Genomic DNA, 18,475 nt, shown 5'->3' on the forward strand with positions numbered 1-18,475 from the left:
ATATATGTGTAATATATTGTGATATGCATGTATATACATATGTATGTATGTATATATATGCATGTATATGTATGTATTGTGTGTGTATGTGTGCACATGATTTGGGGACACACAAAAATATTTAAAATGAAGTTTTTCCTTCAGGTTGGTGAAAACAAGAATGTAAGGAAATCATTATAATACAAGATAATAGGACAGGTATTGAAGAGAAATGGTGCTATTGGAGTTTAAAAATGGAAGTGATTTATCTATTCGGGGGATAGTCAGGAAGGTTTATGAAGAAGGTGGTGTTTACTGTGATCTTAACTTTGGACTTTAGGGTCTAAACTAAATCAGGCTCCTTTTTGCATACTTTTGGGCTCACTATGCACGTAGCTTCCTCTTAGCAGAGCCAGTTTTTGAGTTGAGAGGCCAAAGGAGATATTAGCACTGCACTCTTCCCTATGGATGTGTTTACAATGGATCAGGTATTGGTGGTCCTTCAAATCAATTCCCATTTACCCAGATGAGTTTTCTTAATTGGATTCTGCTTGGAAAGTACATCTGGAATGAACATGGGGTTCTTGTCCAAAAGGAAAATTATTGGTAGAAAGAAGTGGGTGATCATTTTAGAAATGGCAAAAGAGCCAGCCGCCTTGGCCTGGACTTTAAATGTGGAATTGGCCTTATTCAGCTACGCTATTCTCAAATGGCCAAAATACTTTTTGCAGTACCAAACTTCTTTTTTAATATTCTAACCAAAGAAATGGGAGGAAAAGTGAAAGGTGGATACAATCTCATAGTATTGAAGAATTTAACAACATGTTCAATTCAAGGACCTTTACGAACTTTCTAGATCACTATAATTCGGTTTAACAGACCTCTAATTTAAGGCACAGCAGAGGCAAAGGAATTATAGACTCCCTGGAAGCTGGAAGGACTGGGTTACTGCTCCACAGCCTTACCAACAGTGAGATTCCGAGAAAGAATTTCTTAAAAAGAAATTTTGTTTTCCACAGTTGTAACTTTAGGTGGTATGCTTTTCAGCTTGTTTATATTAGCTGTCTGGGGTTGAGTTGACATTTTTCAAATATTAAAGCAGTAGAATGCCTTTTGAGGAAATCTGAAATGTAAGTTAACAGGAAGGGCACCCAGAAAGTGCAGGAATTCCTGCACACTACAGGAAGACAAGCTACAGGAAAAATGTGTCATCTACACTACCCGGGAGAGAAAAACTATTGTTATCAGCCATAATGATCTTCGGAGGGAGGGAGAGAAAGAGGGAGGTAGGCAGATCTGGCAACCCCCAGTTCACCTGAAAATATACAAAAAGTTTGACCCTGTTAAAATACACCTTTCTCACTTCTCCTCCCATTCACCTTTAAAAAATATTAGTTTATTTTAGTTTTAGAGAGCAATAAGTAAATCATGTAAGAAATGCCTAGGAGGCACAATTCAGAAGCATATAGCAGAGTGGTAGGAAAGGTCTTAACTCTACTGGGGTTCTTTGCTTCTGTACTTCATTCCACCCTGGGAAATGAAATGTGTAAATTTCTTGTTCTCTATAAATTCCTTTGTTAGGTTGTACCAGACGGACTTGTCATGCTTAGCCTGTAATCTGAGCCAGTATGTTTTATAACCCCGTACATCTCAGGACACAGAATCAGAATAGGTAGCTTGGGTTTCCTGAACTTGCTTTGTGTTAGTATTGCATTCAGTTCTTTAGAGCATGCAGCATGTTAACTGTAGGGGGCTTCAGGGGTCTCTGGGTGGTAAATTTAATGTTGGAGAAGAGTTGAGATTCTCCTGTCTTTGTTTTTCACAGATTAGTGTTGCTTTAATGACTCCCCAGTATTTTAAAATCTGAAAGATCTACAAGGAATATTTTTAAAACTTAAAAGAAATTTCATAAATAACCCTTGTTCATTATAGAAACATTTCATAGAAAAGGAAAAATAAGAATGACTAGTTACTGCAGTCTACACTTTGGCATTTATTCTCTTGGACTTTTGTTTCTATCTATGTGTATGAAGCATCCAAAATGTGTGTAAAACTAAGTCTATTTCGTTACCTCTTGTTTCACTTACCAATATATGGCAAAATATTCCCAAGTTTATTTATTCCTACATTCATAGTATCCTCTTCCATTGTATTTATTTAAATGGAATCTTAATGTTTATTAACTTTCACTATTATGAATATTTCCGTGATGATCATACCAGTTCATACATTATCATGCATACTATGCCCTTAGATTAAATTCCAGGGAGCAAAACCACAGGCTATGAATGTCCAGTTCTTCTTCACTCTCCATTCTCTTTTCTTCCTTCTGAAAATAGCTTTTTATTATTGCCAAAAAAAAAGACATATGCTAATCAAAAAATTCAAACTAAAGATAAATTCACAATAAGAATATAAAACTCACTCAAAGTCATACCACCCAGAGCTAATTACTGTTCGTTTTTTGGGTACTACCTCCATATTTGTATGTACATGTTATTTTACATACGATATATTGTATTTTGTAACTTGCTTTTTTATACTGTACCATATATTTTGGATATCTTTCTGTAGTAGTACACATAAAGTTACCTATTTTTTAACAACTGTGGATTTTAATTTGTAAGAATGTAGCCGTTTACTTAATGTCACATTGAGTTTTCAAATAGTTTCCATTTTTTTGCACAGCTATACACAGTGCTGTAAGGAATACCTGGAACAGACATCTTTATACATTTGCCCAATTATTTCTTTAGGATGATTCCTAGAAGTGGAAGTCCTGGGTCAAAGGGCATGTATAGATATATTGCTAAATTGCCCTCCATAGAGGTAACACTAATTCTTATTTCTACCAATAATATTTAGATGTGCCCATTCTCTCCTTTCAAGCATTATGGTAACTATTGCCAAGTAAATTGCTCTTCAGGAAGATGGTACCTTTCTTCATCCTGGGTATAACAATTTGAAAAAATCTTTGGCAGTTTGATGGAAGCTATTAATATTCTACTCTAATATTATTAGTGATAAGGCAGTTGCATTTTTCACTTTTTTTGACATTTGTGTTTCATATGCCCAAATTTCTTTTTTTCTCATGAAATATATCCTTAAAATTTTAATTTGGGTGGCCGGGTGCGGCTCACACCTGTAACCCAACTTTGGGAGGCCGAGGCAAGTGGATCACCTGAGGTCAGGAGTTCAAGACCAGCCTGGTCAACATAGTGAAACCCTGTCTCCACTAAAAATACAAAAATTAGCTAGGCGTGGTGGTGCACGCCTGTAATCCCAGCTTCTTGGGAGGCTGAGGCAGGACAATCATTTGAACCTGGGAGGTGGAGGTTGCAGTGAGCAGAGATCGTGCCACTGCACTCCAGCCTGGGTGACAGAGCCACACTTCATCTCAAAAAAAAAAATTAATTAACTTGGGGATCAAATTATTTTCAAAGTTAGCCAGAACATAACAATATTGTAGAGGTTAGGTAATCATGGATTGATAGTTGGGTTCTGTGTATCTAAACAATTTAATTCCTTGATGAGTTCTAATTTTAATTTTAACCTAATGTCTTAAGCTGCTATCACATATTTTATAAACTCATTTTGTTTATGTAGTCTATAGCTATCCAGACCTATATGAAAATAATAAGAAAAATGTAGTGATCTGATTAAATTCCAGTCTGAGAAATAGCTTACTTTTGGGCATTCCTGCATTTTCAGTTATCTTTTCAGGCAAAATTAGTTTTTCTTTAGTTTTATAAATAATTCTTGCATAGCACCTGGTTGTGTTATATGCACCGTTGCAGAGAAATTTAATCTATTTTTTTTTAGCTTCATGTGCAATGCCTAATCACAAAAGGTGGTTGACTTAAATTTCCTAGATTTGTTAAAATAATTCAGTCTAGAATCTTTAAGATTCTTGTTGAGAATCAATTTTAATGACCTCACAAGTAATATAAGTCAATCAGACTTAACATATGCTTAACATAGCCTTAATAAATGTGCCTAATTATGCATCCTGATATTAAGTGATGGAATTTAGAGCTATGAAAGTTTTATAGTCCAATCACCTCATTTTACAAATACGCTAACTGAGGCCTTGGAAGTGAGTGACTTTCCTGAAGACAGTAGAGGTGGAATCCCAGGTAGAAGTTAGATCTACAGATTCTCTGTCCGTAAGTTCTTTTCACTAAACCACACACGAACACTAGTAATCCACATTTATAAAATTTTTTTTTTTTCTTCAGAATCTTTGGTATATTTCACATTTTTAGCTTTGCTTGTTTTTGTGGGGAGCAGGCTGGCAAGGGGGAGCTGATGGTATAATCAGCAGGGGTTATTTTTCTGTGTCCAAGAAACGGTGACATGTGAATCATGGTGGTGGGGTTTCTTACCAGTTTGCTGCCAAAGGGTATTTTGCAAATGCTCTCATTTTGATTCCCAGTGTCTACATAGTACAGCTGCAAGTTTTAACCACTGTAATGGTTGTTTGCCTTTTATGGACTGTCTTGTTTGAAAGCCCTTGCTGGGTAACTAAACTTTTTCTTATATGTCTTTACATCTCTGAGTCTTATAGCATTGTCCTTATAAATAATAGGTGCTCAAAAAATGTCTGACAATGAAAGTATTTTTTATCAGTAGGGATAAGCTCTCATTTGCTCCTAAGTTTTATGAAGATTTAGGGTAATTGAATTATAATGCAGTTTTCTTCTTGTGCTTCTTCTTTGTTTGCACTGATATTCCCATTATGTATTTGCTTAATCATTTGAAAGTTGCAAGAACAGCATGAAAAGCAACTTATAATGGCTGGTGAAGTGTCATTTCTCCTACCTAAGCCTTCTGAACAGATTTAAAGTTTGCACGATTCTCTGCTAACTTTCTTTTTAAAAAATATGAGAAGATGAATTGTCCAAAGAATCCCATCCAACAGAATTGAGGTGATTTCTCCATCCTGTGCTGGTTTTAGGAGGTGGTGTTTAAGTCTATGAGGTCTCTGAAGGATTGTCAGAGACAAAGTTTTTTTTTTTTTTTTTTTTTTTTTTTTTTGAGACAGAGTCTCGCTCTGTCGCGCAGGCTGGAGTGCAGTGGTGCGATCTCAGCTCACTGCAACCTCCGCCTCCTGGGTTCACGCCATTCTCCTGCCTCAGCCTCCCGAGTAGCTGGGATTACAAGTGCCTGCCACCACAACGCCTGGGTAATTTTTTTTGTATTTTTAGTAGAGACGGGGTTTCACCGTGTTAGCCAGGATGGTTTTGATCTCCTGACCTCGTGATCCACCCGCCTCGGCCTCCCAAAGTGCTGGGATTACAGGCGTGAGCCACCGTGCCCGGCCCAGAGACAGTGTTTTTAACAGCTGGCTGCCCTCTAACAAAACAGGGAACTCTGCAAGGATCACCTCCCAGTGAAATGATTCTTCACTTCCTCCTTGACCACCTCCACGGCCTCTGCTCAGCCCCTTCCTCCCTGGCTTGTTCCCCACTCTGTCTCCTTTGATGGTCTTCCTGAATTGGCCCATGCGGTTCATTCAGTATGTAGTCCATAATCTCCCTCTTTCTGAGTTGAAGAAGATATTCAGGTTATAATCCCCACACAATGAAGTCTATCAGAAATCATCGTAATTTTTTTTTGTTTGTTTTTTTGAGATGCAGTCTTGCTCTGTCGCCCAGACTGGAGTGCAGTGGTGCAACCTCAGCTCACTGCAACCTCTGACTCCCAGTTTCAAGCATTTCTCCTGCCTCAGCCTCCCAAGTAGCTGGGGTTACAGGTGCCCACCACCACACCAGGCTACTTTTTGTATTTTTAGTAGAGACAGAGATTCATCATGTTGGCCAGGCTGGTATCAAACTCCTGACCTCCGGTGATCCACCCGCCTTGGCCTCCCGAAGCGCTGGGATTACAGGCATGAGCCACCACGCCTGGCCAAATCATCATAATTTAGTCAGCTCCACTCTGAGTTGAAGCATTAAATAAGCATTTGCAGCATCCCTGTCATCTGTTTTACCTTCTGGTCTGTACATCCCTCCTTAAGTCAGATCCTTGAGATCAGTCTTCTTCGGACAGACCATTAGCCCCAGATGGAGCTGCTGATCACGACCCTCCCTGTACCACAAGGCTGTTGTCATCATCACTTACCCTACGCCAGTTACGATTCATCTAGTATGTTTTAGGATGTCCCATAAACACTATGGAGAAAGGTGATGTTATTATCCTTAATTTATGAGTGAGGAAATCAATGGTTGTTAACCAATTTGCCCATGGCTGGATAGCCAGTCAGTGGCAGAGGCAGGATGCATGTCTGACTGGAGGGCCTGTGCAGCAAACTGCAGCTCCTGGGCCAAATCTAGCTTCAGCTGGTTTTTTTTGTTTGTTTGTTTGTTTGTTTTTTTGAGATGGAGTTTTGCTCTTGTTGCCCAACTGGGAGTGCAATGGCGTGATCTTGGCTCGTTGCAGTCGCCACCCCCTGGGTTCAAGCGATCCTCCTGCCTCAGCTTCCCGAGTAGCTGGGATTACAGGTGTGCACCACCACACCCAGCTAATTTTTTGTATTTTCAGTAGAGACAGGGTTTCACCGTGTTGGCCAGGATGATCTCGATCTCTTGACCTTGTGATCCGTCCGCCTTGGCCTCCCAAAGTGCTGGGATTACAGGCGTGAGCCACCACGCCCGGCCAAGCCTCAGCTGTTTTTAAGTACAGCCCATGAGCGAAGATGGTTTTCCCATTTTTAAATGATTGAAAAAAAATCAAAATCAATATTTCATGACATATGAAAATGATACAAAATTCAAATTCAGCATCCACAAACAAAGTTTTATTGGAACACAGCTATGGTCATTCATTTATATGTTTTCCATGGCTGCTCTTTGCTCTACAGCTGTCGAGTTGAGTAGTTGCACCAGAGCCCCTATGTCCCACAAAGCCAAAAATATTTACTATCTGGTCCCTTGCAGAAAATGTTTGTTGACCCTTTCCTTTATGAGCTTATTCCATCGAATACTGGGGTCTCTTCATGACAGAGCTCCCAGAAACATTCCTCTCTGGCTTTAATTGGAAGTTGTTAACCTGGATAACTACTGGTCTGCTGCTCAGCCAGAGACCTCTTGGGCCCAGCCCACAGGAAATGTCTGAGTGGTGTCTCTCCTAGTTATAAGAATTGTAGGTCATTGCTCATTTCCTCTGAACTAAGTTACCCGTCTCCTTTTGCCCGTCCTGGGGTCTTTTCCCCTTAGTTGTGTTCTTCCTGTTTGCTTTATATTTCTTTTCTTTTTTTCTTCCCTTCGATGAGAAGCTGCTTATTAATTCTTCCCTGAGACTCTTCATTCTCCCCTTATTGATCCCACATTTCTTTAGAAAGTATTAGGTTGGTGCAAAAGTAATATTATTTTTTGCCATCACTTTTCATGGCAAAAACCACAATTACTTTTGCACCGACCTAAGAAATCAAAAATAACTCTCCTGCTACCACCATTGCTTGGCTTGTTGGTTATCATCATGACCCAGCTCAGAGGTTCCATCATTTCTTTTGTGTAAATGTGAAAGCCTCCCTGCATGGGACCAGAGAGGTTTCCAGTTATCATCTCCTGCAAAGTTTAGAGCTGTTTTCTTACATTAACCCCCTAACCCTGGGTGGGCAATTTTCTTTTGAGGACGAATATTCTTTGTGCTCACAGAGTCGCTTACATTATGGATATTGGGTATATTTAGGAGGGAAGGTTTTGATAGAGGGTCTGAAAATGAAGGGAGGTGAAAGCTACATGTAGACAGAGGAGATCTGGTAGAATGAGCCCAGATTTGTTCACCACATCCAGAATGATGTAAATTTAAGTCACGTACAAAGAAGTGCTAATTTCTACCATCCCAGATGGTATCACTGCTGTGATTCTTTCTGTGCTCCAGATACTGTGCTTAGTGATGAATGTGAATTATATCATTTACTCTCACTATGGATCAGTGAGGTGATATCCCATTTTGTAGATCAGCAAACTGAGGCCGGAGAGGTTAAGAACTTGCCTCAGTTACCAAACTATCTGCCACGATAGTGGCAGAGCAGAGGTTTTAGCCAAGGTCTGTCTGACCTCAGAATCTGAGCTCCTGGCTACTCCACTTGAGACGTCACTCCAAAATAAGGTATGAAATCCATTACACAAAAGACGTGGTCGAAGAATGAAAAACGAATGTATTCTGTAGGAATTTGGATAGATTTGGGCATACCAGGGCCAAGTATGGTAATTAAGAAGGGCTGACCTGTGTCTAGCTATTTATAGGTTCTTTTTGACATGTCCCTTTATATGTCTTTTGATCACAGAGGACAGAGTCTGACTCATTTTGACTCTTAAGGTTGAGTTCCAAGTAGAAACTGCCCATTGGTTGAAGGAGGCTGATTACAATTGGCCCACTGATAGTTATTGGTCTGGATATACAGGAAGGTTACGTTAAAATGTAGGTAACAAATATTGCTTCCATTTGCTGTTCTGTAGGTTGTTTCACACAGAAACTAAGCCGACTCAAACCTTGTGTGTTTCCTTACACATCTAAGTTAAATTGTATTAAAACAGTAACAAGAATGTGGCCAGTGTGGCAGCATACCTAAGTGTGGGGATTCTGCAGCCCCTTTTTGGCTTAGTGACTTTTTTTCTTCCTGGTTGTTTCTATGTAAATGTAGCAATTTCCTTGAAACGATGAATGAACCCACATCTCCAATGTTTTCCTCTTGTACTGGACAGAGTGGAGGAAACTGGAATTGCCTGTTTTTGTGGCAGAGGAGGTAGATGGGGATGGAAATGAATTTCCTTTTAAAGCAATGACTTTTTTTTTTTTTTTTGAGACGCTGTCTAGCTCCGTCACCCAGGCTGGAGTACAGTGGTGCTATCTCAGCTCACTGCAACCTCCACCTCCCGGGTTCAAGTGATTCTCCTGCCTCAGCCTCCCAAGTAGCTGGGATTACAGGCGCCCACCACCACACCCAGCTACTTTTTGTATTTTTAGTAGAGATGGGGCTTCACTGTGTTGGCCAGGCTGGTGTCGAACTCCTGACCTCATGATTCGCCCGCCTCGGCCTCCCAAAGTGCTGGGATTACAAGCATGAGCCACCGCACCCGGTCTAAACCAGTGAATTCTTTCTCGGGTTTCTCTCCAGCCAAAGCAGAACAGCTATACCTATGCCTCAGTTGTTTTTCATGATCCCATGCCGAAGCTGTGGAAATAGATGGTCGGGTTGTTGAGTGACAAGTTATTTATTCCCTTCCTTTATTCTCCTTCCTCCAATTTCAAATGGGATGAGAGGAGGAGATAGCCATAAGTATAGGGCTAGAATCTGAAGAATCTGTGGGAACAGAATAGTAAGAGTATGGAAATTATTTTGAAGTAAATGTAGAGATAACCTTTTTGTGATATTTGTAAACCTTGCGAGGCAGTCTTCACAGTTTATTTACCCCTTCTTGTACCCTAAACACCATTGCCATTTGAAAAAAAAAATATCACCAACCCTGGATATACCTAAAAAGAGAACTTGGATAAGGAGTTTGTTGAGATCAATTCGACAAAGTTTTTTTATTTGTTTGTTTGCTTTTCTCATTCAGGGTCTTCTATGTGGCCCAGTCTGGCCTCAACTCTTGGGCTCAAACATCCTCCTGTGTAGCTGGGATTACAGGCAGTGCCACTGTTCCCAGCTCAGTGAATACATTTTTGATCTATTGTTATGTTTAAGACATCATGCTGGGTGGAAATAGACAGAAATGCATTTGACTTTACTCTTCCACTGATTAGCCATGTGGCCTTGGAAAATCTACTTAACCTCTAGCTTCGGTTTCCTCACCTTCTAAATAAAAAGACTGACACTCATTCACGAGGTCTTTATGAAGATTAAGCAAGGTCATATATGTAATATGCTTTGGCCAGTGCTTGGCATTCGTTTATTCAACAAATATTTATTGAGTGCACTTTATGTTTGAGGTACTTAGCTATAGTACTCTCTCTATAAACATACATTTGCTTCACTCTTCCTTTCCTTCCAGCCCTTAAGGAGCTTATTGTCTAGGAGGAGGTAAGAAAAGCATAAAAATATGTAGAATCTAAATTGGAATCCTAGATTAGCTTAAAGGAGGTACTATTGAGTAGGAAAGTCCTATGAATAAGAGAGAGATCAGGAAAGTGTTGACAGGTGTGGAGGTATCAATGTGATTTTTAGAATCAATGAGGAAATGAGATCCAACATAGGTACGGGAAGGACTCTTGACTTCTAGTATCCAGTGGCACAATAGAACAATAAAATGGAGCAATTCTTTAGAAGGATTTAAAAAAAAAAAAAGAAAAGAAAATGCCCCAGCAAAATATCCGAAGCTTAAGAGACCTTACTTGTGTTTTCTAAGAACTTCCTTTTTCTTACCAAGATTAATACTGTAGCTATTGCTTGTGATTGCAATAGGTGAATAAATGGAATATATCATATCTCATACTTTTAGGTGTTTTTTGGATTGTGGAAACTCCAGGAAATCTAGAGGTTAATAGTTAAACAAGTATATCATATCAACCAGGTTTATAGACACACTGTAATTATATAAGCAAGCTGTTGGTTCAATAATCAACGTCTAGCTGGGTCAGGGAATATTTTCCAGAGCTTGGCCACAGCTGTAATTTTCATTTTTTATAACCTGCTAACATGCCAACCTGCCTTTTCCATTTCTTTTTGTTTTTCTTGAATCATCTGAAATCAGTGTAAGAGAAGGAAACCTGTTCAATGTACTTTTGAATTCTCATTTTATTTACCTCAAGTAAAATAGTGTTCTGGAAAGTTCTTTGTATTACCAAATTGACTTTCTCAAGCATGATATTGGATATTAGCAAGGGAGCTCATCATTTATTTTCTATTTTTAATTTCAGAAAAATACAGTTCTAAGAGATAAAAAGATAAACATATAAAAATAAAAAGGAAGATAAAAATACAGGATAAAAGATAAAATATTTAATACAATTAATAGATTAAATACATTTTTTCTTTTATTATTTTGGTTTCAAAAACAGAGTGACATATAGCTCTGGGGCTCACAGTGGGCTGTTTCTCTGTGAACCTAGCACTTAATCACCTTCTTTCCCTCAATAACTCCATTCAAACAGAGTCAGTACAGTGTGAAGGAGGTGAACTGTGTCACCCCTACTTAGATTCATGTAAGCCACAGGGCAGTTTTGGCCTCACTTTGCTATGTGGTTAAAGATAACGTATGACCCAGCCAGGTAGAAGACCTGTCAGCTATATCTCATTCAAGTGGCCTGCAAAGTCTTCTTGCTTGGGACTTTGTTCCTGAATGAGCCTCTATTTTTCTAAGGAAAGTAGAGGAAAACAATGCAGATTCAATTCTGAAATTGGTTTAAGAATGGGATTGAGAAATTTTGATATATTCAGTCTAGAATAATTGTTTTCCATCCCGAGTTTCATTCTTTCTTTTTGATATAACCCTATCTAAGGACAGGATAGCTAGTCAGTGTTAAGCAAGACGTGGGAGGTAGAGGACTAGCTGTTTCTGGATTGCATTTAATAAGCATAGAACAACCAAATAAATTATCTGTACCTCGCTCTGTGCTAGATTGATACAAAAATGAATAGAATCCTCTTACTACCCTCAAGAAGCTCATATTCTAGTGGGATGTCTATGTTTGCTAATGCTACTGTGACAAAGTACCACAGATGGGGTGGCTTAAACCACGGAAATTAATTGTCTCGTAGTTCTGGAGGCCAGAGGTCCAAGATCAAGTTGGCGGCAGGGTTGGTTCCTTCTGAAGGCCATAAGGAAAAATCTGTTTTGTGCTTCTTCCCTGGCTTCTGGTGTTTGCTGGCAATCTCTGCATTTCTTCCCCTGTATACTCATAGCCCAGACTTTGCCTTCATGTTCACGTGGCATTCTGCCTGTCTGTGTCTGTATCCAAATTTCCCCTTTTTATAAGGAAGCCAGTCATATTAAAGTTAGGGCCCACCCTACTCCAGTATGACATCATCTGTCATCAAGTAAGGTCCCATTCAGAGATGCTGAGGGTTAGCTGAGGGTTAGGACTTCAGTATATTAATTTTAGGAGGGCATAGTTCAACCCGTAACATGGCAGGCAAACGTGGTCAGCAAACTAATGCTGCTCTGTGTGAAATGCATGTAAGTTCTGGTGTAAGATACGAGTAGGATACCAAAGAAGGTGGGTGCGTAATTCAGCCTGGGAAGATCAGGGGTCTGTTGGTAGACGAAGGACCTTAAGTTGGTATAGCAGAACTTGCAGTGTGGTTCTCAGGAGAATAAGGAAGTAAAACAAGAGACTTCCCATCTGGTCCTTGAACGGACAGACTACCTGCCCTTTCTTCTGTTTTTTTTTTTTTTTTAATTGTTAATGACAGACTGGATGGTTCTAAACTGGGGTATGTTAAATTAGAGAACACACACACACACACACACACACACCCCACATGTTGTTGTATTGATTCCCAAAACTGAATTTGTGTTTAGTGGTAATGAGACCGACACAACACTCCCTGTGGTTGTCACAGGCAGCTTTGATGTATAGATACAGGGACAGGACTTGGTGGTTGGGAGAAAGGATCATGCTTCCCATTGTAACATGGTCCTAGTCCTATTGGGACAAAGTTTCAGAGGGAGAGAGTGGGCTGGGCTGGTGGCTCATGCCTGTAAACCCCAGTCAGACTGGAGGCTGAGACAGAAGGATCACTTGAGGCTAGGAGTTTTGAGACCAGCCTGGGCAACATAGTGAGACTCTGTCTCTACAAAAAGTGAAAAAAAAAAAAATTAGCCAGGCATGGTGGTGCGTGCCTATAGCCCTTGATGCTTGGGAGGCTAAGGTGGGAGGATCACTTGAGCCCAGGAGTTCAAGTTTGCAATGATCATTCCACTGCACTCCAGCCTGGGCAACAGGGTAAGACCTTGCCTCTAAAAGGAGAGTGAGAGGGAGAGAGAGAGAGAGAGAGAGAGAGAGAGTAAGAACCAAGCCATGGCAAAGCTTATTTTTAGATAATGCCTGTCAGTCTTAAAAAAAAAGTATTCACGTGTTACCAAGCTCTTGCAACATTGATTATTAAGAAAGGTCTAATATGCAGCTTTATTTTCTTTATGTGATCTGGGTACCTTTAGTATAAAATTATGAGTAAAATATCAGGAGCTGTTTCAGTAAGAAAGGACACTAAGGAAAGAAATTATTAGGCATGTTGTGTGAGGTGGTTGGGGGTCAGGTCAGTGGAAAGGAACTTTTCCAGCTGAGAATCGATGTCCATCATCCATCAGATTATCCTCCTGGGGTGTTGATGGCAGCAGGCTTCAAGTGTGGGGCCCAGGTGGGCAACCCAGAGAAAGTCACAGGAAGGTGAGGCTGGGACGTGGGGCCTGGGCATCCCTTGGAGCTAGATGGAGGGAGAGTCGTGGGACAGGTGATCCGAATAACAGAAGAACAGGTGAGCAGCAGAGGCTCAGCAGAAAGTCAAGAATTAGATGAGTCAATGTGGAAGGGGAAGAAAGAAATAATAAAATAGTCTGGGCACAGTGGCTCATGCCTGTAATCCCAGCACTTTGGGAGGCTGAGGCGGGTAAATCACTTGAGGTCAGGAGTTCGAGACCAGCCTGGCCACCATGGTGGAACCCCGTCTCTACTAAAAACATATTAAAAAAGAAAATTAGCCAGGCGTGGTGGCACATGCCTGTAATCTCAGCTACTCTGGAGGCTGAGGCATGAGAATCGCTTGAACCTGGGAGATGGAGGTTGCAGTGAGCCAAGATCACGCCACTGCACTCCAGCCTGGGTGACAGAGCAAGACTCTGTCAAAAAGAAAAAAAAGAAAGAAAGAAAGAATAAAATAGAGAAGCCAATTGGAAACCAGGAATCAGAGAGTGAAAAGATTCAAGAAACTATGCTGCAGAATCCAGGCAATCATGTGAGTTTTTATTCCATATTAGTTCTGCCTGTAAGAAATGATTATACATCTCTGATTCTTTCAGCTTCAGCAGCAATCTTTGTTCATCCAGCTATTATGTGAAGATGCATTCATAAGAAGCCTGAGTAGGTAGGGTGTAGAAGGACACACAGAAAAAGAGCAACAGAAACTAGTTTGGGGCTTGTTTCAAACAAGCCCAGACTTATCTTCCATGCTGAGTACCTGTACACAGCTCTCTAAGTGGGACCAGTGGAGTCAGAGGAAAACAGGAAGCAGTGAATCAGCTGGACTGTGAAGCCACTTCGTTTAAGACAGAAACCAGCTACTGGTTTTCTCTGTCAGGTTAGAGGGAGCACACAGTCTAATGTGAACAAGCAAACCTGAGCTCTAAACTTCTACGTTCAAGGCAAAGCTGGATAGAAGAAACACAAGTGCTAGAGGAAGGGTTATACTGCTATTCTGCTCTAACAATGTATCAGGGGGATATAGAGCGACTCACTCAGTCTTTGGGAAAGCATTTAGCCCGTATCAAGAACCTGGACAATTTTCATACCCTTTGATCCAGCATTTTTATTTATGAGAATCTAGTCTATAAAAGTGATTATTGAGTGCTTACTGTGTGCAAGGCTTTGTGATAAGCACTTTACTAATTAGGTCTAATCCTTCTCAAAACCTGGGCAGTAGGCAATATTTATCTTCTTTTTACAAAGGAGGAAGTTGCAACTTTGGTGCATAACTTGTCTCAGGTTATACTGTTAATGGGTGCAGAGCTGGGATTTGAATCTAGTTTATTTAAATACTAAAGTTCATGCTTCTTTCTATACCACTGCTGTGTCCAAACAGTGAAAAATAGAAACACCCTTATTGTATAATATACAATTATACTATATTGTATATTATACATATAATTATATCTTATAATTATATATAATAATTATAATAGTAAGGGGATAGCTTAAGTTATCAAATACCCATTTGATGTAATAGGTTGTAAGGAGAGGGCAGTGCCATTAATGGCAAGATGCCTGTGACCCAGGAGGAATGGATATAAATGTATCTGGAGTGTGATTACAAATAAGTGCATGTGTTTGTGTATTTATGTGTATTTTGTTTTACCTTAAGTAAGAGTCTGCGTTAAGGAGAATTTCATGGAGTCCAGTTGCAGGAGGTACAGCTAGGCCTGGTAGGAGCTAAGTAAGGCATTCTCTGACTCCCTCCCTCTTTCTTTATCCAGTCAATCCCCTCCCTTTGCAGGGTCCCTCATTCGGCTTTTCTCTGAGGGTCTTCTCTGCTTTCTGCCTTCCTTGTGGACCAGGCTTTTTGCTCACTCATCAATCAACATGCACATAGTTTAAAAGACTCACCTTCTGTGACTTTCTTGCATCTGTGTGATGTGTAGTTGTTTCAGGACCTACCATATTTTGGCTACTTACACTTTCTGGTCTGAGATTACATTCTCTGTCTTTCAGAAAAAAAGAGAAAAATGGGATAATGTGATGAGGAGTGGCTGCTGGATTGGCTGGATCTGAGTCAGGTGTTCACCCCTTTGCATATGGGGCGTTACCCCATGGCTCACTACCCACTTGGAGGTGCTGTAGATCCAGCTTATCTGGGTAGGGGTCACAGAAGGAACAGTCAAATGGATGATGTTGTATGCAGATTGAAAGGAAATGCATTAAGCAAATGAAAGGAACACATATGGCTGGTTAGACTGATATTTAAATGAAGCTTTGTAGTGTTGTGACCTGTAGCGTTTTACATCATTCTTTTAATACAAACTCTGTATAAGGTTACATACTATTAATCATTAAGAACTTGGCTTTTACTCCAGAAATACCATTTAACCCAGCAATCCCATTACTGGGTATATACCCAAAGGAATATAAATCACTCTATTATGAAGATACATGCACACGTATGTTTATTGCGGCACTATTCACAATAGCAAAGACTTGGAACCAACCCAAATGCCCATCAATGATAGACTGGATAAAGAAAATGTGGCACACATACACCACGGAATAACTATGCAGCCATAAAAAGGAATGAGATCATGTCCTTTGCAGGGACATGAATGAAGCTGGAAACCATCATCCTCAGCAAACTAACACAGGAACAGAAAACCAAACACCGCATGTTCTCACTTATAAGTGGGAGCTGAACAATGAGAACGCATGGACCCAGGGAGAGGAAAAACACACATCGGGGCCTGTCGGGAGGGGTGGGGGAGGGAGAGCATCAGGACAAATAGCTAATGCATGTGGGGCTTAATAACTAGGTGATGGGTTGATGGGTGCAGCAAACCACCATTGCACACATTTACCTATGTAACAAACCTGCAAGTTCTGCACATATATCCTGGAACGTAAAATTAAAAAAAAAAAGATTTTGGTTATTACAGATGCATCTCCTTGGATTTGCTTATATTCTTTGTGAGGGGAGGAGACTCAGACCATATATGCTATGATTTGTTCTGTTGCTGATTACCTTTATAACAAGCCCAGTGGAACAGTAAAAAGGGCTACAATACCCTCTGGTGAACAAACTGAGGCAATGCTCTTGAACAAAGAGAACCAGAAAAGGCACACTGATGCTCTCTAATGGTTAAGTGACAAGTACAAGCTTAATTGTCCAATGATGTGACAGTTGCCCAATTATATGTGGTACAAAGAATCAGGGCAAGAGATATCAGGCGAAATCTAAAGACAAGACTTCAGAATCGTGGAATATTACACGTAGAAGGGACATTGGAAATCAGCTAGGCCAACCACTTCATTTTATACATGCAGCAATTATGACCGAGAGAGATTAAGTAACTGGAAAGGCCAAGGTAGCGGCAAGCCAAGTATGGAACACAGATCTTGTAAAACTCATGCCTGGGCTGTTGTTAGGATCTCAGTGCGTCTTGAAGCTAAGTCAGACTTTGACTCTCTGGGGAGCCCTTATAGTCTTCCTATAAAGACAGAAACTAACTGCTGAGGCTTAAGATATAAAACAAACAAGAACACCAGGCATGGTGGAAATCAGGACCTCTGTTTATTCAGTCGGTCATCTGCTGATTGAGTGGGTCTGTTCAATCGTGCATGTAGCCGTTCCTCTATTTATTAATTCCTTGGACATGTATTAGCTGCTTCACTGTGTGGTTCACTGCTAGGCATGGAGAGTGTAAAGAGAGATGATTCCTACTTTCCAGAAACTCACATTCTAATGGGGGACAGATGTCTTTGCCAATATTTGTGATGTAATGATACCTCAAAGGGAAAGTGATTATTAACTGCTTGGATCTTGAAAGGTGAATGGGAGAATCAAGGATTGGGAGTGGACAGTCAAAGCAGACACAGCTTTGGTCTGTTGGGCAGGGTGAAATGACACGAGTTTCTAGAAAATTCTGAAGTTCTTTATGGTTGGGATGTAGGGGTCACCTAACAGACCCGTGAGAGATGAGAAAGGAGAAATAGACAGGACCCAGGGTACAGAAGGCCTTGCAGTTGAGGAGGCATTCATTGCTTGACTTCAATATACTATGAAGTGCTGCCGAGAGAGGGTTTCTTCCAGCAGCTAGATTAGCATCATTTTGTATTTTAGACTCAACTATGCATCTATGTCCCTTAGCAACAGGTTTTTGTTAATATTCTGAGCTCAGAATGGAATGGATAGCCAAATTGGCTTTGAAGAGCTTTCCTCTGGCAAATCTACCCCTAAAAGATACCAACCTTTACAGAGAAGAGAGTTTGCACGGGTTGATTAGTACTGAATGTAGTTTTCTTTAACTACCATTTGATGACTCAACTCATAATGACATTTTGTTGGCATTTCTCCAACTTGCACTTGCCTCTGTTCAACAGGGCATGCCTTGAGGTCTGATTATACGGTTTTCATTCATACGACATGTCTCCCCCTCTGCTTTTTGTTTTTTAGCTAAGTAACTTAACATTCCTCCCTGCCAAGAACGAGGAAGCTTGCTGGCTCTCCCCATTGGCCTCTTCCATGAGGTCATGCGAGTGCTGCTCACTCACATTTGAGTGCCTGCCACTCTGGAGGTTTTACAGAACAGAAAACTCAGCCTCTGTGTTCTAGAGCTGGAGCTTCTGGGCCTTTGGAAGTCAGTCTTAATCTCTGAAACAGGAGAGTGCTCCAGGGTTCCAGAGTCTTACAAAAGTGCAGGAAAATGCACTGAGGTTTTGATAAAATCAAAGCCACACCTAACATAGGCTCTTCCAAATTTCATAAGCAGTTCACATTATTTTTTATTTTTCCACTTTCTTTTTTTTAATCTTGAAATTTCCGAAGTCTGTATCCACAGCCTTGCATAGTTCTTAGCAACAAACTTAGCAACAAATCAGAGAAAAAAATCAGTTATCTATATTTTGAACAAGATCTGTGATCTCCTCCACATCCTCCAACCGCCTTGGGCTTCAGTTTTTTTGTCTGTAACTGGACGGTCACTACATACTATTATTTAAAGAATTACCTAATTTGATTAGGAAAATCCATTAAGGCCAAAAAATGTGAATACAGAGATATGGTACAAAAGCAAAAGTGTAAAATTAAGACGGGTGAATGCTAGCGGATGAAATATCTCAAACATTTTAC

The 18,475-nt window shown here is 40.3% G+C and overlaps 1 protein-coding gene across 2 annotated transcripts in view; it reads left to right on the top strand.

Annotated features, from left to right (window-relative positions):
* The window catches only part of MAP2K6 (mitogen-activated protein kinase kinase 6), a 132,920-nt gene that overhangs the window by 1,824 nt on the left and 112,621 nt on the right, over positions 1-18,475 (top strand). The gene's annotated exons all lie outside the window — the stretch shown is intronic.

The sequence above is a fragment of the Hylobates moloch genome, unplaced genomic scaffold, assembly GCF_009828535.3.
Source record: "Hylobates moloch isolate HMO894 unplaced genomic scaffold, HMol_V3 SCAFFOLD_15, whole genome shotgun sequence".
Classification (NCBI taxonomy): domain Eukaryota; kingdom Metazoa; phylum Chordata; class Mammalia; order Primates; family Hylobatidae; genus Hylobates; species Hylobates moloch.